Source organism: Tachypleus tridentatus, chromosome 6, assembly GCF_004210375.1.
Source record: "Tachypleus tridentatus isolate NWPU-2018 chromosome 6, ASM421037v1, whole genome shotgun sequence".
Classification (NCBI taxonomy): domain Eukaryota; kingdom Metazoa; phylum Arthropoda; class Merostomata; order Xiphosura; family Limulidae; genus Tachypleus; species Tachypleus tridentatus.
The window spans coordinates 94,853,319-94,870,001 of record NC_134830.1 but is presented as its reverse complement, the minus strand read 5'-3'; the positions used below and the strand labels follow the sequence as shown (position 1 = coordinate 94,870,001).

General features: G+C 34.2%; 1 pseudogene across 1 annotated transcript in view; it reads left to right on the top strand.

The window, feature by feature from the left end:
* LOC143253081 (uncharacterized) overlaps positions 1-16,683 on the top strand; it is a 146,761-nt pseudogene that overhangs the window by 99,901 nt on the left and 30,177 nt on the right. Inside the window, exons 5-6 of the transcript XR_013029362.1 lie at positions 9,045-10,038; positions 15,528-16,072. The product of XR_013029362.1 is annotated as an uncharacterized LOC143253081 (transcript). The remainder of the gene's footprint in view (positions 1-9,044; positions 10,039-15,527; positions 16,073-16,683) is intronic.

The window sequence follows — 16,683 nt, the reverse complement described above, 5'->3', positions numbered from 1 at the left end:
CTTTTGAATCATAATAATGTTTTTTAACCTTTGTAAATCTTTCATTGTGCATTTCACTGGGTACACTTGTTAGTAATAATAAAGTAAGAAAGACTGGTGACATTTTGAATAGTCCATGGAACTATTCATATTGTGATATATTTTTGGATACTAGGGTGTTCAAGCAAGAAAATTTTCATATGGATGCACATACATACGCATAGATAATTCATAAAGAAAAACGGTGAATATTCAAATAATGAATTCGCATTTTGACAAGTAAAACAACTTAAAACATACTACTACAAAATAAAAGATACAGTTGTTTCAAATAACTTTTTATTATAGCACCCAAATGTTTCACCTTTTCAAGGCCCCCACCAATAATGTTTGTGTAAAACCATGGTGCTTTAGGACCCTTTTGCTTCAAATCAAAAAGGTCTGAACCAATTTACACTCGCTGTTCTAGGCCAGTTGAAGACATGATATAAACCCTAAATAATACCAATAAAACAAAAATCTATCACCGCCCTTTGTTTGAAATGAATAAGGCATCCCACATATTAACATAATACAATCCAATCTTCACTCATTTAATGTTAAGTATAGCTTAAAATATTTTTTATATTTAGTTAGTACTTTGATATAGTAAAGAATGCTAAACGATTATTTCCCGAAAGGGGGCTGAAGACCTCCTGAAGAGGTCACCAGTTTTAACTTACAGCTCCAGTGGGATGTCGTCTGTCAGACAGTATTCGCTAAAATTACGTTACAAACTACGTTAACGTGTTTTGGACTGTCTTGACATTATTAAAACGTGCGCATTTTATGAATCACGATAAGAATTATGCACTTTGTTAACTATAACACAGTATGATGTGAACTTCAAAAACAAGAAATAAAAGTATTTGTTACTCATAATTTTAGTTTTTACTCTTGAATCAAAACACTTTCAGGAACCTGCGGATGTACATGTAGTGTGTAGATGTAGTAAAAAGTGTTACAGATCAAATATATTAAAATAATTTATTTCAAAGTAACTTGATAAATAATTTGATTATTCAATTCATGTAAACGATTTCGTTTAAGTCGTGACCCACTGGTTAGTATGTCGTTTGGGTTACTGTGAACCCAAATTAAGTGGTTTACTCCTTTTTTCTCCCAACAACAAAAATCATGTATCGAACCTTTGGGCTGTGAGTATTGTGAGAGTGGCGGCCAAGCCCACCTGTTCCAAATTTGTTAAATTTGAATTTCCTTTCTCTCTCTAACGCGCGCACGCACACGTATTTCCGATTTGAACAGTGCAATTTTCGTGGCAATTGGAACGTGTGTAAATAATACGTTTCGGCTTGTCTCTCCGAAACATTTCTTGATTAATTAAACGCTACAAATGTTATATCATTAGCACTTTTTAATGGTATGAGTATGCAGCACGATGGTGTTATCACGTGGCTTCTGGCTTCGATTTCGGCTTTAGTTTTTATTTGTAAATATTTTACAAATAATCTTCGTGTTGCATTTATATGTTGCTGCATAATTAGCTAAGGTTGTCTTCATTACAACTTTATAATTGCTTTGAAATAATTTAGTTTTGGTTCGTTTTAAAGACTTATAAACGCCTTTTAGCCAATTTTTGTTTTAGTACGGGTTTTATTTTTAATTTTTGTAATTATTTGTTTCAATCCGTAAAACGTCGTATACCGGATACTAATAACTGTTTCGTACTCTGTACACTATTATGGAATGCTATTACTACACTTTGTGTGTTTTACATGTAGTTAAATAAAGTTACGTCTACGCGAGTATTTTGACCGTGTGAATGTTTAGCTGCGGCATAGTGACTTGTAGAATGGCTCGTAGTTTGTTTTTGTTTTTTTCTCTCTCTCAAGCTACAGATTTATAACTCGTAGCTCCGTCATCTCTTGAACGCTTCGAGGTGTAATTACAGTTTTGGATTCTGAGGACAAAACCCTTTCGATTGGTATGTTTGAGGCCCGACATGACCCGTTAGTTAGGGCGCTTGAGTTGTAATCCGAGCGTCGAATGTTCAAATCTCCGTCACACCAAACATGCACGCCCTTTCAGCCGTGGAAGCGTTATCATTTGACAGTCAGTCCCACTAACTCATTTTTTGCATTGTTTTTGATGGGTTAGTATTAGCCTTCTCTATTTCCTTCCCTTTTTATCATTACTTGTTTTACAGTATTTTCGACTTACAGTTCATATTGCGACGGCATCGTTTGACACTACAAATGTTTACCCTAATTTTTTTTCACTTACATTTTCCATGTGTTAATCGTTTTTGTAAAGTTATTTTCGTGCATTCGATTGTGTATTATGTTTTTCTTAGTCATTTCTTGGGATTTTTTACTTTCTTTTAATATTTCAGTGTTTGTGCAGATTACATTAATCATGTTTTAACTATTTGGATTGTTTACGTTAGTAAGAGATCTTTTGATCATTGTCCGTATATTTGTCTTAAGTCCCTATACTACGTAATGCTGTTCTGTCTATTTTCAGTATTTCGTTTATAACAAAGTAACGAAATTAGGCTATTTAGTTGATTGTAAGCTACAATAACATTATTTACTTCACATAGTATTAGATGTGCACGGGTGCCCGCAAGAAGGGGCAAGAGGGGTATTTGCACCACTTACATTTCATGCATTTGTTCCTCTTGGAAATATTTCTGTGATTGCCCTTGTGCAGGACGAAGTTATGAACTCTTGTGTTAACATGTCTACGGATTTACAACGCTAAAATCAGGGGCTCGTTTCTCTCGCTGGACTCAGTAGATAGCCCGATGTGGCTTTGCTAAAAGAAAACGCACATCCAAGCTTAAGTGTATGTAGTAAGAACTAGCAATTCTGATTAATTTTGGACTTTTGGACAATATAATTAGGTGCGAAGTATACAGTTTTCGTTTAGTTATTATAACTCAATTTAGTTAATTAAACTTACACGTCATTTTTATATATTACGTTCAATCTTTAAAATTATCTTTGCTAACGTATGCGGAGTATATTTTTAATGTATCTGTGGTAAGATATAAATAAGGGTTGGGAATTGCTAGATTTCAAAAATAAAAATGTTTCTAAAGTGTCATTACCCCATATTCAAATTAGTATGTACAATGAATGTATTGTTTTGTAAACGTTTTTTGGGTGAATTTAATTTTGGGATCTAGACAATTTAAAACTTAACTAAAATTATGCCAGATAAATTCTTCATTCAAAATAAAAGTCGTCGGTGTTTCTGAATCACTGCGACCAACTTAGGAGCTAACATTTCAACCTTCTAAGAAGACCATTACTTGAAAGGTGGGTTAAAGTTTTTGCTTGTGGCGATTCCTATTTGGTAGGAGAAATCATTACTATAGTTAAAATAATTGCTTTTCGAGAAATTTCAATTTAAAATTCTTTAGTAATTCTGGGATGCAGAAATTGGGATTACAACTGTAACACGAGTTCATTTACAATATTAGTTAATAAAGGAACTATATATAATTAAACATGAGTTGACTCGACTTCACTAGACAATTTTGATTTGAAGTGTAAATCACTTCGCGCACAACGCGTGAAAATATTTTAACAATTCATTTACAAGTAAGTAGAACACGTGCTGCAACAGTAGGTCTACTAGGGCAACACGAACTTTCTACAAGTTGTACATAATGGTTATTGAAAACGCATTAATTTTTATGGTGAGAACCACCTTTTCAAGTTGTCAAAGCATGATTATAATTAATATATTTGTAAATAGATAATTTATTAGGGAATGTACATTTCTAATTCTTGCAGATCCCTAAGGGATTAGTCACAGCACGCAGTGTTAAAAATATAACAGGTCTAATACTAATATCAAGTAAATTAATTTTCAGTCGTGAATTCTGCTAGTCATCTGTTTGTTGGTAGCTTAGTCGCCCACGGGTTGTAGCTAGAAGATATTTACCAGCCTCTCACAGCCTCTGCGGGTTGGTAGTGCAGTTATTCCTGGAAGCTGTTTTTTTTTTTTTTTATTAATTTCGCGCAAAGCAGTCATCACCACCTACCGCCAACTCTTTGGCTACTCTTTTACTAACGAATAGTGGGATTGGCCGTAACATTATAACGCTCCTGCGGCTGAAATGGCGAGCATGTTTGGTGTGATGGGGATCCGAATCCGCGACTCTCGGATTACGAGTTGAACGCCTTAACCGCTTGGCCATGCCAGGCCTCCTGGAAGCTAGTGTAGATCAGTGTTTTTTAATCTTTTTTTTTTTGCTCCTGATCTCCTTTTGAGTTTTATGTATCTCTAGGGCCCTAACCCATTGTAGACGCTATTACTTATGAAGAAATTTACTTTGTTTCCACACTGTTGGTTTATAATATATTCATAATATTGTTTTTACAATAGTGTATTGTTTTTAAGTCTTTTTTTATAACATACTGTTTACTTACACAAGTAAAAAAATATGTATTATGAATCATTGACATTTTATTCGGTGTGATCCTCAGGCCTTATGAAAACCAGAAAGTTTTTGAATGTTCGGTTGTAGTGTGATCAGCGATAAGTGAAGATCACCTCCTTTTCGTTACATATTTTTGATACCAAACAAGTCACCTGACCAAAACCAGATTTATCCTGATAAGATGTGGGAAAAGCGATAAAATACAAATTTGCCTTCATTCAGAGCTGTGGAAACTTTAGATATTTCACTGCTTATCCAAAAATAGTGTTTGAATCTAGCCTGGGCTGTTATATCACTGCAATTCAATGAGATATTCTTGTAATGTGATGTCGACTTCAACTGTATTCACTCTAAATGGATCCACCACCCAATCCGGAATATTCATATCCAGCAGGACGCTGAATCGAACTTGCATATCACCACATAAATGCTTTAAATGTACTACATGCATAAAAAGGTCGTCAGCTTGTAGTTCAATGTCAACGGTAGCCAAAGAAGGAAATTGCGTGAACTCGCGACGTCTGGTATTACTCCTGTACAGCTTTAGTTTTCCAAGGAAAGCGGTAATGACCTCTTTTCAATATGTATGATTACAGTTTTTCCTTGTAATTGTTTTATTTAAGAAATTCAGCTCTACAGAAACGTCTGATAAAGTATGCCACACTTAACAAAAACAATCTTTTCTCCAAGCTGCTTATCACCTAAAAATGACACAATACTGTCCCAAAGTGCAACAAAACAACAAATACAATTTCCCTTTGACAACCAACGGACCTCTATATGCATTATTAGATGTTCAAAATCTTCATTTTTCTCACAAAGTTGTCGGGAAGGACGGTCTTGAAGTGCATGAGATTTGATAAAGTTGACAATCTTTATTACAATGGCAAGAGAGTCGTATAAACGTTCTCCTAGGTTCTTTAAAACCATATGTTGTCGGTGAACCACACAATGTATGCAAAAACTTTCTGACACAGCATTTTGTTAAATGCGTAATAAATCCTCTATATCTACCTGCCATTTAAGCAGCACAATCAGTTGCACTAGCCAGTATATTTTCAAGAGGGTTATTGTTTTTTTTAAATAACTTCTTCAAAAATTGTTTCACTTTTGGTGTCTTTTGTAAGCTTTCGAGTAAAATGCATTTTCTCTCTGAGCTGATTATCATCCAAAAACCTAACATGTCATCAGTAGGGCTTCATTATCCTGTAAACAAGATTCATCACTTTGCAGAGCAAATTTTTAACTTGTAACTGTGCGACTAGTTGTTTTTCAACATCATATACCATTTCATCAATATTTGTGAGTTACTCAAAGGGACGACCTGAGTAATTTCTTGTCCACTTTGATTCAAGACAGATGAAATTACAATATACACTGCTTGCAAAATCAAAATTTCACCTATATTATGTGGCTTGCCAGCTTTTCCTATTAATTTGGAAATCTCGTGGGATGCAAGTAAACCTTTTATCTACTGTAGCTGCTCTTTCACTCACCATTCGTTTTACAGTTGTTTTCGTTTGGAAATTATCATGCAATTTTTTTAAAGTGATCTAATGGTTTGTCTTTGTGTACTGTGTTCGAGTGTTTCCACAACTTACATAGGCGTATGCTTTCATTTGAAGTGTCGTTATACATATTAAAGACACTGGCATCCCACTCTTCTGCGGTAATGGAATAAAACCATGGGGAAGACACTCAGTGGAATATTGCTGACATCTTTTTCGCCGCATTATCCATGGGTAATCTGATATCTTGAAGAAACAACTCATGCAAATAATAATAACAAATTAAGAAATAAAAATTATAACAATTTTGACTACAGAGATAGGTTAATGTAGCAGAATTCCGTAAGTTCATATACCATAATTCCTGTTTACTGTATAGTACGGCATATAAGCTATGTTCGGATGTAAGCCCACGATTAAAATTTGACATGCTTATTGAAAACTCCTTCTTCGTCCGAATATAAGCCGTACTGTTATTATAAGAAATATGTGTAATAAAATTTTCTTCCTTTACAATATGTATTTTTATCTGGTTTATTTTTTTACAATCAACAAATTACGTCTGTGTAAACAGAAAGGTGGTGGTACCCTCTCCAGTATTTCTCATTAGTAACCATTGTTGATTGTTGACAGTATTCAGAAATAAGTTTTTCATCTGTAATGCTTGGTACCGGAGGAGTTTTTCAAATATATATTTTTTTAAATACCACGTATTGATTGTATTTAGTACTTTGAGCTTACTATTTTGCTTAAACTGAGAATTGCGGAAGTAAGCAGACCATATGTAATATTTTAACTACGTCAAAAAGAAAAGGCAGTGAATTCAATGATACAAAGGGAATTTGCTAAAAAAACAATGTGTGGACCCCTGGTTGCGTAAATACCTCAACTTTGGATCGTTTCCTGACAAGAAACATTTAAAAAATTTTATAAGATAATGAAATTGAACATCTACAAGAGCCGTGAGAAGAAAGGATTGTGCCTTTTTTCCACCCAAGAAAAGGATAATGACAAGGTTTCATTGCGTAATGCTTGATGTATTTGCAACATCAAGGGAAAATGTATGTATAATACAGCTAAAAAAATATGTATAGTTTTTGTTTTTCACAGGTTTCCTTTGTGTAATTTTTTTTTTAATAAAATATTTTATGCTGAAATATTAATTTTTCCTCACTTAACCTGACGTATGCCATAAAATTCAACTATGAATCCATAGTTAACCTCTTTTAGGGGAAAAAAAATAATAAAAAATAGCAGTACCAGGGCCATTACCTTACGGTTAGTATAACAAAAAGCCATCACGCAGATTAAGGGCCTCGTTTTTTGTTTTTTTTACAAAACACACGATATTTTAAATGAAAAAAAAATCCTCTTTGTAAATACTATTATTACACAGAAATCACTTCTGACTTTCAGGTCGTATTGGTCTACTAATCTGCAGGACACGAATATTCTCTTCCTTTTGACGCAAAACTGGAGAAGGCAACGCTATGTTTGTCGCTGTTCGCTAACACTTTTTCGTTCTTAAACCTTGCTTAGGCTTAGAGAGGAAACAAGAACGTGACACAACAATTTTGCTCTAATGCATGTAAACATTTCAACACTGTTGAAATGATGGGCTCACCAATAACATTTTAGGCGTTTAAGTTTAACGATAAAAATAAAACAATTCTTAAAACTTTTCATGATTTTTTGGCTCTTAATCGAATTTCCGTTTCCCATTCAGACTCATTGCCTACAGTTATGTACAATGTACACTACACCAATTTTTCCTGTCATGTTCTGAAGAGTGTCTTGAGGATGATTGTTCTCATATTTTTATGTTCATTGACCGATTATTGTTGAGATATATTGCTCTGCGATGCAAGAAAGAGCTATTTTCACATTTAGTTGTAAAAATATAATTGCCGTTGAAAATAATTCGGGTCTGAAAGGAAGTGTCCAGGTTGAGCTACAGTTTCTTTTCGAAAACTATGTGGAGTGAGAATCATCTGTAGAATTCGTCAGATTTGTCCTTGAACGCTTGGTTGATGAAGTGGCGCACCACCCAACGATAGTTCTGCTGCTCTTGAGAATCGGTCGAAAACATTCACAAGTACCAGACAAACATTTTTATTGTTATTCGAGTAAAAAATCTGCGCTAGCCGTCCCTAATTTAGTAGTGCAAGGCTAGAAAGAAAGCAGCTAGTCATCACCACCCACCGCCAACTCTTGGGCTACTCTTTTACAAACGAATAGTGGGATTGATCGTGACATTATAACGCCCCAACGGCTGAAAGTGCGAGCATGTTCGGATTCAAATCCGCGACCCTCAGATTACGAGTCGAACGCCTTAACCCACCTGCCCTTGCCGGGCCTTATATATGTAATATATGATTGTTACTTTTCTACACTTTTAAAAGAGAGGACACGAGAAGTATGTTTAACATTGGTTTTTCAGTTCGAGTTCTTTGCCTTGTTTGTCTTGTATAGTTCTTGCTTGCTTGCTTGCAATTTTTATTCCATTTTCTCCTGAAATATTCATTTTGGACTTATTCGTTTGTTGCTATAATATTTGTGTTCTTGTCATTATTATTTTCCTGTACTTCTACTAAGTAGTAACTTGCTCGTACTTTTAAATCTTTAATTTTAATCTTAATGTTTTCAGTTTAAAATTCTTCTTTATTTTTAGGTTTTTGATCATAATCCTATAATCTAATACTGTAAGGAGAGCTGTTGGTTAAAGAGCAACCTTCAAGTTGCAAAAGGTAAAAAAACAAGACTTGGTGGTGACTTGAAACGTTTATATTTACCTATTTATTGCTGTTGCGTGAGATATATTTACAGCAATATTTCTCAACATTATGGGATAAACTGTACACATTTACAATATATTAGTTAAAGTATTTTGTTTGTTTACGTGTAAAGAAAACGTTTGTTTCGAGCTGCGTGTGTTTTGGTGAATTTTAAACTTTAAATATCGTGTATAGTTAGTACTTGTGGGATACTTTCACTTTAGAAGTAATCAGGTTTGGTTATAAGACTTTTAAAAGTTTTAATTCATGTGCTGCTTAAATAACTGTATGCTTGCAGCACATAAAAGTTTCTACGTACTTTCGTTGCAGCAAGCCATACGTTCTAAAGAAGATCAGCTTCTCATTACTAGATCCGCTTCTTCTGAAAACATAACCAAAGAAAATACACCGGTTTATGAAGAAATTTCTGATAACCATACTTCCGTCCATTCTAGTGGTTTTAGAGAAAATCTTCAGTTCTTCCAAAGCCAGATAAAGAGAGATGTTAAACTGGAAGGAAAACAGGAACATTCTTCAGTTTCTTCCTTAGGCAGGTCTGAATTCGTTGCAAGAAAACCTACAGACAAACCTGTCAGTAGAAATAGTTTTCAGTCGGCACCCTCAACCAACGTAGATAGCATACTACAGAGTGTAAGACTCATTCGCGCAACTCAACTCGATGGTGGTGCTTCTTGTGGTGATTCAGAACAGTCAGATAAAGAAAACCTTTTTTCTGATGAACCATCAAATGTATCAAAACAATATAGTGAGGTAACTCCTTTTACCATGCCCCAAAATACTCACCGGGCTAGTACTGTTAATAATTCGATGGAAAAATCTTCATGTGCTGAAGATCTACAGTGTGTTACAGAAGAAACTCCAGAAAGACGTTCCATTCTGGAAGCCGACCTCGATTCCCAGGATTTCGTGGTGCATAAGAATACATTTTATGGCCAAGATATTGCTGAAGATTTAATGGAGGATGCTTACAGCTCAGTAAATGAAGACGGAGAACAAACTGAATATCACGTGCAACATCCGGACGACCACGTGCAAGCGCCGGACATTCCTTTGCCCGATTATGATAGTTCAGAAGAATACAATACTATAAGTGGTACAGATGGGGAACGCGATCCTTTCTATGACGAAGACGACGATGACTTCATTGATAATAGTGCATCTTATCTTACTGACCCTCGACGCTATGTATATTACGCGGATGATAAAGAATTAGAAGTTATACCTGAAGAAGATGAAGACGAGTTTGAAGATGAAGACCTAGAAACAAGTGGTGAAGTGCATTCAGAATTAGATTACTGTGAAGGTAAGTTTAGTTTTATTGTGATATTGTTTAAGTTTACCTGAATATATAAATTATAATATTGATTTATAATGTGCGTCATTTTGTTTTTGATTGGTGTTCGTCACAGTTTTTCTATATATTTCTTGATGGATTTTTGTTCTGCTTGACTGTTATCAATGTGATACTTCCAGTATGAATCACATGTCTTCTATTAAGAAGAAAAAAGAACAATTAGAAGACACCTATCAATTTGTTCACCTTTTCAAGTTTTAAAATTGAGTATTTATTTAAAGACTGGTGAAAGGGTTTTGAAAGCTAAAAAAAACCGACCAAAATTTAGGATCAAAACGTTAGAGCCGAAAAACGGATCAAAGGCGCTAGACTACGTTACCGTAATCCAATAAATAATCTGAAAAAGTTCTTTTGATTGATAAAATATAATTATACAAGTGAAATTTGTAAAATGTCAGGAACATAAACATATAAAGAAAGAAGACTACATTGCCTGTGATATTTGTAGATGCTGCTTGCCTTTGAGTTCATTCTCGAATAAAACAAGTTATAGTTATAACTTGGAGGCGAAGAAATGATGCCGAAAATAGAGAAAGAAGAGTAATGAAGACAAATGCTGTGAAAGGTCAAAATCGAATTAGATTAAAGTAAAGTGAATGATATTGATTCTGGAGAAGATGGAAACGCTTAATACCTCATAAACCATTACTGTTACATACAGCTGTATTTGTATTCGTGGATTTCTAATAATATTACGTACGTAGATAAGCGAGTTGCTCTTGTGGTGAACTGAAGAACTGCACATGCTTAATTTTAACATACTCCTGTGAGACGGTGTCATGTCATGAGAATTTCGGAAGACGTATCTTATTGCCGGTAAAGCAAATTCCACTTGACGAGACTACTGGATGTGAAGTACCAGTTTTGTTATTCGAAATTATTAAAATCATCTAAAGTGTTAAAATGAATGAAACTATAAACACCCTTGCTTTTGTTGCCGACACACTGGATATTTTACTGGAAGACACAATGTTGGGGCGATGTAAGTACGTAGACTGTATTATGTAGAAAGACGATGGCATAGACTACGTAAGAAAGTAAATACAGGTATTTCTTTCGTTGCGGAAATAAAGAAAGCCTATTAGGTTTAATATTGTAATCGTCTTTACAGTGCAAATTTTATTTTTGAACAGTTGAGATTGCGGCGTTTCATCCCAAGAGAGCGATTCATCTTAATCTAAATTTGTAAATTATTAACAGTACATTGCATCGAGATAACCCGCACCTGTGGGCTGAAACGTCACAGTTTTAGTCGTTTTAAAAGTAAAACATCTAGTGTAAAACTAATCAGTTTTAAATACAGTCATCTAGTAGCATCATCGTAGGTTAATAACCACCAAGCTTAAGAAAGCCTGGAAACTAGTAAAGGTAAAAGATAGTTGTGTTTATCTGTATGTAGTGTATAAAGACATGTATTATATACACTGTTAACCTGTAAACTACGTAAATATAAAAAGTTATTTCTAAAGGTTTAGCGTATAAAGACTGGTTGATATAACAATATACATACTGGTATTTTGTGTTGTTAAAATAAAACTTTTAATATTCTCAAAAAAGCAAAAAGGCAAATATTAGAGTTATACAAATTGTTTGTTAAAATCTAGCACGATCGAGAAACCAAACAGTAATAATTTTCTGTATTGTTTAAATTAAAAAAGGACAATGGTGTGGATTATGCAGTGTCATACATATTGATGTAATGTCTGATAAAGCTTGATATAGTGTGAAGACATATATATATTGTGGTTTAATGTATGTTACTCTTAGATAAAGCTTGACTTAGTGTGAGAAGATGCATTTTCTTGTGTGGTAGCTATTGACCCTGAGGAGTAGAATTTTGATATTTAAAGAAAAGGGCCATAATTATGTTGAAGATACTGCCAAGACCTAACTGTGTGGATGAAAATTGGTCACTAGGACTGAATGCTAGATTTAGGTTAATATTAAGATGATGTATCATTACCAGTTTTCTCATTCTCTTCATTCCATTGTGCTGTGCACATACTATTCCGTGGGTGACTGGCTACTGCTGATTAACACATTCTGATTCTACTTTCTGATACAACCCAGGGAGGCTTCTCTTTTTGTAGTGCAACAACTATTCTTGCTCCACTTTAATATGTCATAAGTCTAAGGACATTTTATTTTTAATCTCATCTCTCAGTTGTGCTTGACTGTCTTTCCATCTTGCTACAAGCTATAGAATAGGATGCTACACTTGTACTTTTTGTGGTCTTGGCTTCTTGAGGGGCAAATTATCAGGCTTCACTCTGACTATTCTACAATATCTTATGTTTCTCTTCAAGGAGGCATGTGGTCTAGGGCTGCTTATATTTTAATTTTCAATCTCTTTTCTAGGGACTAATCACTTTACTTTGCCACATTCCATGAGTGGTTGCCGTGGTAAAAGGTCTATTGTCTGTCCATACATATTCTCCTGACAGAATAGGTGTTACATTGCAATGTTGAGTTGGATTACATCTCATTTTGCAACTATTAATTGGTGGATGGTCTCTCATTGGACTGTCCAACTACTAAAAATTTAGTTTTCATTACCTCACCTTTGGGCCTTGGCAGTAAACGCTTTCCATCTGGACAGGATAGGATTACCACTCTGAACTTCTCTCCACTTCAAATGTTATCCAGGTTACAAAATATGACTTGTTCCAACCCATAGTCAGACACTGTTGATCTTACCAGATTGGTCACTATACTCAGGTTTTTGCTTTGGTAGTCCCTTCCAGTGAGTCAAACTCTACCATTTTTAAGGTTTTTTTCTATAGTCAGCCATGATTGGAAATGGTGCATCTCACTATCTAGAAGCTCAAGCTTATGGCTTAGAGGTTATGCTGTCTTTCACATGGCATTGTTGTCTGTTTAATTTCTAAGGATACCATGTTTCTGGCTCAGTTTCTGCTTAGTTCAGAGGTCAATTTTTTTAACATAATGACAGGTATATAGGCATTGTTGTATTGAGAGTAAGTTGAATCTCTTTTAGTTAGTGGTGTCAACTACAACTCTTTTTGAGTTGGCTCATTGACAAAGGTTGTTGTATCTTCCACAATTTTCATTGTTTATAGAGGAGTTTTGACTACTGTTTGATTATCACAATTACATACTTCCCAGTATTTTCCAGGTTCTTCACATAATTTTGGGTAAGTGGTCTTAAATGACCCTGCTAGTTACCTAACGGGTAGCTTCAGTTTACATGTTCTTCCTCTACATCTGTTTGTGATCTGTCTCTTATATGCTATGTATCCCTTTTACCTGTAGGGTTGTTTTTATGGCTGCTGATCCAAAACATCACTGGTCAGTGATTTGTGCTTTTTGTCCACAGACTACTTTCTTATTCTCTCTGCATCCTGAGACCAGTTCTTCTTACCCATCACTGTCATACAGGAAAGGGGTTTTATTTGTGCTAGATTATCCAGAGGAATGAGTATTTTTTTATGTCTACTTTTCAGGATTCCTTACCTTGTATGTACAGGATCTCAGTCTGTGGCAAGTTTTCACCAGACAAGTGTGGTTTTGTCAAACCAATTCAATACTAGCAACCACTATTTCACTGTAATTACTACTGGTTGTAACAGGCACTGCTGTAGAATATGAGGTATTCCATAAGACCACCTAAGAGCTTACCAGATGGTATAACCATATTTTGCTGGATAGCCACTTATGGACTATCATGAGTAAAGCTAAAGGAGTTCCTACCCATTCCTGCTGATCATAGAATTGAATAAATTGAAATCATTTGTTCACCTATTGTATATTGTTTACAGAGCAGTACCCCCCACCTGATTCTACTAGTGGAGCTAATGAGTCCTTACCACACTCACTTTCCAGTCACTGGGTTGGTGGAAAGAGGATTTTTCGTGGAAATCTTCAAGTGGGACTAATAAATTAGGAGACTGAAATTGATCTACATTTTTAATAAAATGGTCATCAAATCATACCTAGTAGTATTTATTGAAGTTTCATTTATTTTTGTTAAATGATACAAAATGCATTTATTATATAAAAGCTGCAAAATGATGTGCAATTAATAGGCTTACATTTTTTCAGAGATTACCCTGGCATGAAAAGTAATGCATTTGTATGTTTAGTTTACAGAATTATATAGTTGAAACTAATACATACTTTATTTATATAACAAGTGGAGGAATACCTGTTCCCTGGACAGGTGTTATGTAAATACATGATTAATAAAAGTTTATCTTGGGACATGAAAAGATGCTTCCCTTCTGTGTAATTCTAAAGAATGCAAAATGTGGAACCATAAACATGCATGCATCTCCACATGGACTCAACAAACCTTCATGTCAAATTTTTGAAGATTTATTAATAGGTGGGAAAGTAGCAGTTAAGAAATTGAAAACACCCATAAAAACTGCAAATTTGCATGCATTTCCTGATGGACCCAATGAATATTCAAAGTACATTTGATGAAGATCCTTCAGAAGGGGACAAAATAATGGTAAAAAACATTAAAGTTTAAAACACTCATAAAAAAAAAATCGCAAAATAAAACTGAAAATTTGTATGCATCTCTCCCATGGACCCAGTGAACTTCCATATCAAATTTAGTGAAGGTCCATCCATAGGAGGTGAGGTATTGGTAAAAATGCCATAAAAATTACAAAATGCAAAACTGAAAATCTGTATGTACTCCTGCATGGACTTAATGAATCTCCATACCAGTGCTAATGAAAGTTATCCACACTTTGCAAAGTTGTTACAAGAACATAGAACAGGCAGTACTATTATATATGTACGTGTAAATAAATGTCATTCAGATTTTGTGTTTTAGAGTTTGCCTAGCAATCTGTTGTTGTAAGATGAGTCTGATTTTCTTTTCATTGTTTTAGGTGTAGAAAATGAAATTACAATTTATGATCTTTTCACAGACTTGGAGACTTTTATGTTTTACTTTCTAACAACCACAAGAGTTTAGGTTGAATAGGCCAATCAAGTTTTCTATGAAGTTCAAATCTGTAATCTAGATAGCATAATTTCACATATAATCATGTGTTTGTGCCAAATTTAATCATTTAGGTGGTTTTAGTTGTACTGATTCTTTTTTTAATATTGAATGGTACTTGATGTACATACATCAAATTCCAAGTTATAACTTTATTACAAAATGTTTTTCTAGTTGTAGAATTCTTGAAGTTAAGTGTTTTTGTAATGTTTAGAGGAATAATAGTTTAGTTTCTAATTGAAGCTCAATATTCAGCAGTTAAGTTGCCAATGATAATTGTAACCACTCGTAACTTTCAGTATTAAATAATTTTTAATTAACTTGGATAGATATTGGTAAGAAATCATTTACAATTTTTATCTCCCAAGATTGAAATTTAAAATGTTTTGATAGATTAAACATAAAAGGTGTGGTAGAATATGTTTAAAAAACATAATTTTTAAATAAACTTGTTGCACAGGGAGTAGCTACAAGCAAGACATGTACAAGGAAAATAACTGTGGGGGGAGTGATTCAGGAGTGACTGATGGCCATCACAGTAGTATAGCAGAAGATGAAGACAATTCTGACAAGGGTAGTGCAAGCACTGTAGATTCTGACAGTGCCCAAGGATCCTTGTGGCCAGACTCCACTTCTGGGTCACCATCTGTTATTGAAAAATCTACACATAGAGGCAGCATAGACATGCAATCTCCTGAATTACCAGAGCACAGTAGTAATATTGAAAACTCTCTTATAAAAAGTAGTAGCAGTTTTGAAACTAAATATCTTGAACAAGTACAGTTTCCTATCACCCAAATGAATAATGTTAATACTGAAGATTATTTCCCCAAGAGAGGTACTGTTGAAGCTATGCTGAAACAACTTGAAAGAAGCAGTGGTAAGAGAAAGGTCAAAGAAGGTCCAAAAGATGATGTAGTTATGTTATCTGAATTCAGACATTCTGTTCCAGATGTTGTTGAAGACACAAGGCGTTCCAGGAGATCTACAATCAATTGGGATCCAGTAAGTTGGTAGTGGTGTTGTTATTCTTATATTTTTTATTCAGCACAAAGACATGATGAGTACAAAAATGCTTTTCATGAAATGTACAAATATTAATTTTACCTCCAGAACACTTGATTCTTGTAAACCTTGAGGCTGGGCAAGGCCAAAAGAGCTAAGAAGTTTGAGTGTTTATGAATTGAATATAATGTTTACTTAAAAAAAACAAAAAAACTTACCTATAAGACAGTTAAAATAATGAAATATTTATTTTCACACATTATTTAAAAAAAACATAAAAACCTTATAATGCAACAAATTGGTGGGCTGGCACATTACAGAGGTGAGCATTTGTGTTGTTGAAGGTTGAGTTAATCCTTACATTATGGGTTCAGTGGAATCTACCCAGCTTGTAACCACTAAGTTATCATGAAAGTAAATGTACTATGATTTTGGATAATATATGCACAGATAGCCTTTTGTATAGCTTTGTGTTTAAATACAAAAAAAAAAACAAAAAACAACCCTTAATAGTTGGAATAATCAAATATAGTTATTAGAAGCCTTAGTTAGTGTTATTTACATGAGGTATGACATTTTACAAAGTTGAATTAATTCAAAATAATAGTGAA